The sequence below is a fragment of the Vulpes lagopus genome, chromosome 4, assembly GCF_018345385.1.
Source record: "Vulpes lagopus strain Blue_001 chromosome 4, ASM1834538v1, whole genome shotgun sequence".
Lineage (NCBI taxonomy): Eukaryota > Metazoa > Chordata > Mammalia > Carnivora > Canidae > Vulpes > Vulpes lagopus.
In genome coordinates, this window is record NC_054827.1 from 55,705,865 (window position 1) to 55,714,159 (window position 8,295).

General features: G+C 33.0%; 1 pseudogene; it reads left to right on the forward strand.

The window, feature by feature from the left end:
* The first annotated feature begins 3,336 nt into the window (after positions 1-3,336).
* On the forward strand, positions 3,337-7,729 carry LOC121488774 (annotated as a pseudogene).
* Positions 7,730-8,295: the final 566 nt, after the last annotated feature.

The following is an 8,295-nucleotide window of genomic DNA, read 5'->3' on the forward strand; positions in this document are numbered from 1 at the left end:
TAAATTATTGGATTAATTTAACTATTTTAGTAAAGAGGTTTGCATAGAAGACAAAAAGGACAGCATTAATAATGGTGATAATAGTACATAGAGAAGTAGACAGAAACATATAGAGAAAAAATGTAAATGGTTATGAAAATTACTGTGTTGCTTACCTATATATATATATATATATATATATATTAAACATTGATGACTGAAGAATAATTTACCCTAATTTTACAAAAGCTTCCTGTATTACATTCTGAAAATGATGTTCTGCAATTACGCGAGTTCATGTCCCTATAGAGTACTTATGAAGCAGGATAAGTTACATGAAACAAAATAAAACAAAAAACGACTTTGGATATTATGGAAAAGGATTTGTTTTAGAATTAGCTAAAAATAAAAGCAAATGATACATCCAATTTTGTATTCTGTCAATAAGGAAAGAGCAGTTTCTGTATTACTTTTGCTTTTCACAGCAAAAGGATGATTTAACAGGAAAGAGAAGACTGGATGAGATCAAGAATCAAGGACTGGAGGTTTCACACATAAATGCATGAACACACACCAGGACACCAGAGACTCACACACAAAATGTTATCTTGGGATTTAGGTATTAAACCAGATTTCTAATTACATAGTGATCATCTGTATCAAAATACCTAAAATACGTAATTTTTAAAGTTATGCATCAAAAATTAGCTATATTTACTATTTTCCTCATAAAAATGTGTCTCCCCAAAGCACCTGTCACACCTGTAATTTTAAATTAGTTTTTTGTGACTATTAACCTAATAACTCTTTATCTATTAAATCACTGGTGATACGGATCATAGTCATGTTTGTCCAACGTAACCTCAGGGTATAGCCCAGTGCCTACAACATGTAGACACTTAATAGATATCTATTGGATAAATGTGAATGTTTAAAGAAATGAAAGGATGCGTTCTTGAATGTGTCAGTTTTCCAAACAGTGATAGAAATATAAATAACTTTTCTTGGTATAAAATCCGTACTGAGCTCTAGGTTAAAATTCCAGATGCTCAGTAGATATTTCTGTCAGAATATCTCACAACTCAAATCAGTGAAGTAACTAAAGACTTTGGATTATGTTTATGATGTTTATGACTCAAAAAATGTACAATTACTTTTCTACTTCTATAGTATAAAAAACAAATATTGCTACCAAACCAACCTGAGATTTTATAAGTACAGGATATCATTCCCCTTTAAGAAAATCTCAGTATACTCACCACTGATCCTCCAGGCAATATCTCAATATTGCAGAGAACTTGCAAACAGCGTTTCAAGTCTGGTCCTGCCAAATGTTCCCAGAGAAACTGTTGAAAACCTCACTGCCTCAAGTACCTCCACTACATATATGTAGTGTTTACCATTTGCTTAAAGCAACTTAATATTCACTACCAAAACACAAAAATCCTCAAAGAATGAAGTTTGACTCCTACCAGACCAGGCAAACAATGACCAATAAACATAATTAATCAGTTAAGTTGTAGATCAGAGGGCGTCAAGTACTATTAAAAAAAGACATTAAGATAGAGTAGGATTGAGAGCTCAATATTAGAGGGACAGGCTGCAATTTTAAAAAGACAGTGAGGCATCTTCAAGAAGGTTCACTTGGGCACAAACTTATAGACAGTGAGGGTGTTAAACATAGCTATGTGGGAGAATAAGCCAAGTATAGGGAAAAGTCAGTGCAAAGGACCTGTGGTAAGAGCAACCATGATGTAAACAAAGAAGATCAAGGAAGCCTATGTGGCTGGAATTGAGTGAGTCACGGCAATCATGCAGGAACTTCTCCATTTTTAAAAAATCTTGTCATCTTTTCCTTAGTTCTCAAGATGTTGATGAACACATATTTTACTGTAAAAGAATCAAAATTATATATGTTCTTTTAAAGTATCATTTAAGGGCAGCCCGGGTGGCTGAGCGGTTTAGTGCCTGCCTTCGGCCTGGGCGTGACCTGGAGACCAGGGATCGAGTCCCATGTTGGGCTCCCTGCATGGAGCCTGCTGCTCCCTCTGCCTGTGTCTCTGCCTCTCTCTCCTCTCTGTGTTTCTCATGAATAAATAAATAAAATCCCCCCCCAAAATGAGTCTACCCTCTTAAAAAAAATAAAGTATCATTTAATATTCAATTTTGTTTGTATGTCTCATACAGCTTATAAAACACCAACAGTATTTTTCCTAAAGTGATTAGAGGTTAATATGATTTTCTTTCACACCATCATGTCTCTTAATTGATATTACCTTAGGTCAAATTTACATTCTCCTCTCCAAAAACAAATTTATTTCAGAGTTTCCTATTTGGTAATGGTCACAGAAGAACAGAACAGCATAGTTGTCTTTTGCTTTTCTGTCTCCCTAATTCCTCTCATCTATTTAATCTACTAGTACTAGACTTTGCTTACCTTTTCTCTAAAAACAATCTTTTCCATTCTCAGGTCTAATTCTTTATTTTTTAAAGATTTTATTTATTTATTCATGAGAGATACAGAGAGAGAGAGAGGCAGAGACACAGACAGAGGGAGAAGCAGGCTCCCTGTGGGGAGCCTGATGCAGGACTGGATTCTGGGATGGCAGGATCATGCCCTGAGCCAAAGGCAGACACTCAACCACTAAGCCACCTGGGTGCCCCAGTTCTAATTCTTTTTTTTTTTTAATCCCTTACAACTCTATCATAACAGCCTTACAGAGCCTGCCAGCTTCTAGTTCCCAAACTACTTTTTACACCACTTTCACATTCACTGAGGTGAGTGTACAATCCTCCATTAAACTATTCTAGCAGGACAAATCAATAACTAACTGGTGGATGTGGTTACAGCAGCTCTTGAATCTCAGCATCCATCAGCCCCTCCTAGTCTGTCCCTTTTTAGTTGGGTAGGAATTTAGCTCAGGCTCCAAGGGGGCTAATTGTATGTTGACACACACCAGCATAGTATTTTTAGTGGCTTTTCAATATTGTTAAGCCAAAATGCTCACTTCCAGTGCTGACTGAAGCAGCAGAAAAAGTAATGAGAAGCCTGATTTATGACCATATTTAAGAGACAAGATTGTAAAGGTGAGGATAATCATAGGGTGGGAAACTTGCAGGATGAATGGAGTTAGAGAGTAAAGGTTGATGCGACACCCTAAAGGTGACATCATCTCCTCCGAGAGAAACCAAAGAAAAGCCAAGTGCCCAGGTGCTTCAGAAGAAAAGATAACATCTTTTTCCAACAAAGATTGGATTACGTTTGCAATGATTTCATGAATAAAGTATATTAAACGTCCCATTGCTTGAAATGTCAAAGATACAAAAAAATCAAATCTATGAAAAGGAAAGCCTAAAATGGAAAAGGTATAGTTGTGTCACTGTCATATTCCATTTAAATTGAACTGAATTTGGATTAAATGCCTAAAGAAAAGGCTGAAATAAGAATTAGAACTTAGGCACAGATAGACTATTTTCCATTCACATAAAAGAGAAATCAGGTTCCGACAAGTGCATGATTTTTCTTAACATGACATTTTTCTGTCTCAAATATTTACTCATTCTGTATCCTACAATTTAACACATGATTTATAACTCTCAAATAATTTGTGTAATATAACCACATTATAAACTTGGATGACTTGGTGAGCTAGCATGATGTCACAAAAGAAGGATCAGACACTTCTTCTTGATTTAAGACTCAGGTCAATGAAATTTTAAGCAAGACATTTTATCTTGATAGATTTCACTGATTTACATTTGAAATTATTATGTTGACTTCTTGATCTCTTGGGCTCAGCTCTGCAGAAAGAGTAGCCTTGAGAACAAAGAAATATATATACATATATTCTCAACTTTCAATTGAAAAGCCATATAATTCAATTGGAAAGGAAAACGCAGCTCATTTATTTCAATTATTTCTATTAAACCAAGATTTGTGACTACATGGTCAGGGCAATTCTCCCAAGGTCACCCTTACATGCTATGTTCACTATGTGTAAAACCAAAACAGTAATTTAAGGAACTCCAGAAGGTATGTGAGTCCATTACAAAAATCTACTTAGCTACATTTGTTAGAATTAAAAATGAGAAAAAGTTAATGCTTCCTGCAGAACTTTAATTTCTGAAAATGCTAAATATACATATACATCTGTTCTTTTTCCTATCCTATCAACATGGTCATAATTAAGTTACTGTCTCAAATTCAACATGGCATGCATATTCATGAAAAGTGAACTAAGTCTCTTCAACAGAAGGATAGAATATATATCTTATAATTCTTTGTCAATTATTAAGTTAAATACATTAAAAGTAATTTATATATATATATATATATATGAAGTTTTTATAACTGGGATAAAAACTATGTGCAAAAAATTTATTATATTCTTGACTATATTACAAAGTAAAAATACAGAACTTAAAAGATTATTTTAATGCAATTTTAATGATTTTCAGAAGCATGTGACCTGAGTGTCTCTTTCTCTCTCAGCTCTCTAAGGAGAAGATTCAAACAAAAGACATAAAGGAAATCTCAAATAACTGGGTACCAAAACCATCTCACAGAACACCTCTGTGGCAAGCAGAATTCTAAGATGGCCCCATGATCTCTACTTTTTATTACTAAATTGATGATTAGGATATACTACATGATAAAATATATTTTATCATAGAAATAATTGAAATAAATGAGCGGAGTTTTACTTTCCAATTGAATTTCCAGAAGTAATTACAGTTACTAATCAAATGACCACATGATCAGCAGATATCCAGGTGGGCCAAGCCTAATCAGGCAAGTCCTTTAAAAGCAGCAGTTTCTCAGGTGGAAATTTAAAAAAGAAAGTAAGAGAAATCTAACTGTAAGAATATTAGGAGAGAGAAAGAGAGGAAGAGAGATTTCATTGCTGGTTTAAAGATGGAGGAGGTCATCTGGAAAGGACATGAAACCTAAGAATGATCCTAGTTGACACTCACTGCAAAAATTAAGACCTATTCCTACAACAGATTGTTTTGAATTCTGCCATATAACATAAAGGAGCTTTAAAGTACATTCTTTCCCAAAACCTCCAAATAAGAGGCTATTCCAGTGAAGACCCAGATCTTAAATTTGTGAGGTATTATTATGTAGAGCACCCAGTAATGTCCACTCAGACTTTTGACTTTCAAAACTGTGCAATAATAAATGGGTAGTATCTTAAGCTGCTAAATTTATGGTAACCTATTATTCAAAAATAGGAAACTATTATTATTTCTAAAACCTCAGGTTCAAACCAGATATAAAAATAATCTGTAACTAAATTAGAAAGGTAATTTAGAAACAAAGCTCCAATTTTTTTTTAAAGTATAGGAAAATGTGTTATGACTGGTGATCAAAAAAAGGGTAAAGAGAAAAATTAAGAAAAAAACTAAGGAAAACATGAATAAATTTGGATGCATTAAAAATCTTAGAAAAATAATTAATATTTAAAGTAGGGAGATTACACAATTTTAACATATATTAATAAAAGTGATCACTTAATAACTCTAATACAATATATTCAAAGAAATGACAAATAATTAAAGGTCAATCTAATAGAAAAATTGGAAAATCATGGAAAAGGGGAAATTACATGAAAACTGAAATAGTTTATACATATATGAAAAATGCTCAATCTCAATAGTAAGTAGAGAAATACATTTTTTTTTTAGAAAGTGATATACTATTTTATGCCCATCATATTGACCAAAATTGAAGGCTGTTGATCCAGGTCGGTAGTCCTAGATATCAATCAGAGGAAATTTATATGTTATTTTGGAAACTGAATTGCTATACTTACTTCAGAATCTAATTTGGGATTACCTAACAATATTGAAGGTGCTTATTTCCATTAGTCAACTATCTTATTTCTAGGTTACTCCTAAGGTAAACTTTCACTAATGTTCATGTGAAGAATTGCAACTTTGCTTCTAGCGAAAAATTATAGCCTACTTAAATTGTGGTCTTCTAGCAGAATGTGTAAAATAGGAGTGATGTTAAGGTACAGGCACTAGATACTGTTCATTTTAAATTAAATAACTTATTTAACTAGTCCTAAGATCCTAAATTTCTGAATACATTATTTTCTAGCATTACATGGAACTACCCCCATTTCTCTTTTAAATACAACTTTTCTAACATTAAGACACACACACATACACACACACACACACACATACACACGCATGCTCTTATCACCAACTGTGAACTTCTTACTTATCTGGCAAATTAAAATACCTCCATAACATGACATAAATATAATTTAAGATGTATTCTGGGAAAGTTTTCCAATCTTGAGTCATGTCACCAGAGATTCATCAAAGAACTTCCTTCCTTCCCTGATGATTCATGAAGGATGAAGGATGGCACTGGATACGGGTTATATTGGCTTTATTTGATTGTCTGAATTAGAAATGTTGTAGGATATGGTTCATAAGAATAATGGCAATTCTGGTTGAATAACCACCAATCTTTAGTAACTCAAATGTTACCAACAAAATATTGTTTTGAGACACGGTTTTATTTTTTATTTTATTTTATTTTATTTTATTTTATTTTATTTTATTTTATTTTATTTTATTTTATTTATTTATTTTATTTAGTTTTTTGTTATTTTTTTCATTTTTAAGGGCTTGAACTCATGGTCCTGATATCAAGACCTGAGCTGCAATCAAGAATCAGATGCTTAAACAACTGAGCCCCCCAGGGTCTCCTGCAACAGAGTCTTATAAAAGGAAAGTGAAAAGAGCTTTAGAAAGCAATTTTGAAAAGTAAAGAGACTTTTAAAATTGTCATTAAATGCAGGATGGAGAGACACCAGGGACTCAGGAGGGACATATCTACTCCTGTTATTGCATGCACTTTCAGGGAATCTGAACTCTTTCTTCATGTTGGGGCTTCCTTTGCCTGTTTTTACTCCAATAGAGGTATTTTACCTTTAGTCAGCTCTTAATGCTTCACACAGTGTATTACCAGAACCAAGGCTGAATACTCCTATGTGAATTCCATAAAACTTCCATTCAAGGGGAACAAGGCTAAGAGTAAGAAGAAAAAGAGTAAAGAGAAGATTAGAAAAGAGAGGAAGATACTCAACTTGATATTGTTGTAATCTTGTGGGTCAAAACAAACTTTGGTGACATTTCAGGGATGATAGCAATTGAAATGAATAAAAGAACCTATATACATGCATTGACAGTGGACTTTTTACACTGGGAGCGCCACATAAAGAAGTTTATGATGGCTAGTCTTCCAGAGCAGTTTACAGCTGTCATCCTGCCTGATTCCTGAATTGTGTTGAAATCTGGCTATGGAAAATATGTTGGTATTAATTCAGATGGACTTCTGGTGCATTTGGATATAATAGGACCAAGAGAACAATGGGAATTCCTCTTTCAAGATGAGAAAATGGCTTTATTGACCTCAAATAGCTGCTTTATTAGATGCAATGAAGCAGAAAATATGGAAGCAAAAGGTAAAACATCAGGAGAAGAAGAAATGATAAAGATTAGATTCTGTGCTGAAAGAGAAACTAAGAAAAAAAAAAGGTGATATTCCAGTGGAAGACAAAAGAAATATTAAACAGTGTGTAATCAATTGTATAAAGAAATTTCAGAGCTTCCAAGATCATAAACCTAAAATAAAGACACTAAAATTTTCAAAAAGCCCAGAAAGATGTATTTTTGCATCACTCTGGGTAAGAGAGCAAAATTGAAAGCTAATAGATACTGCAAATGACTAGAATTTCTGTTTGTCTCCTATTTTTTTTTTATAAAATAGTCACTGGAAGTGTATTTACAGTGTGTGTGTGTGTGTGTGTGTGTGTGTATACAGAGGACACACACATATATATGTATATATATATGTATACATGGTGTGTATATACATATAAGTATATTATATATATTTTTAGATATATAATTATATCTATATAATTATATATGTATAAGTATATACAAATTATAAATATATAAAATTAAATGCAAACATTTATATTCATCCTTAGAGTATTTCATTAGTTGGACCACCAGGTTTTTCAAGTTATCCTAAATAAAATTCATAATTTAAAATTTTTTCTTCCACTCATGGAGGTAAGGTAGATCCATATTATGAGAATTCCTACTCTCAGAGCAGATGTGTTTCTATTTTTCCTGACAACTACATCTAAAACCCCTGAAGACACATATATTTTTTCCCTGAATTTACATAGGTTTTAAATATAAAGGAAATGTAAGAAGAATTTGTAAGGTGGAAAGAAGGCATAAAGGCTAGGAATCTTGGCCCTTGAGAAATGATATGTGATG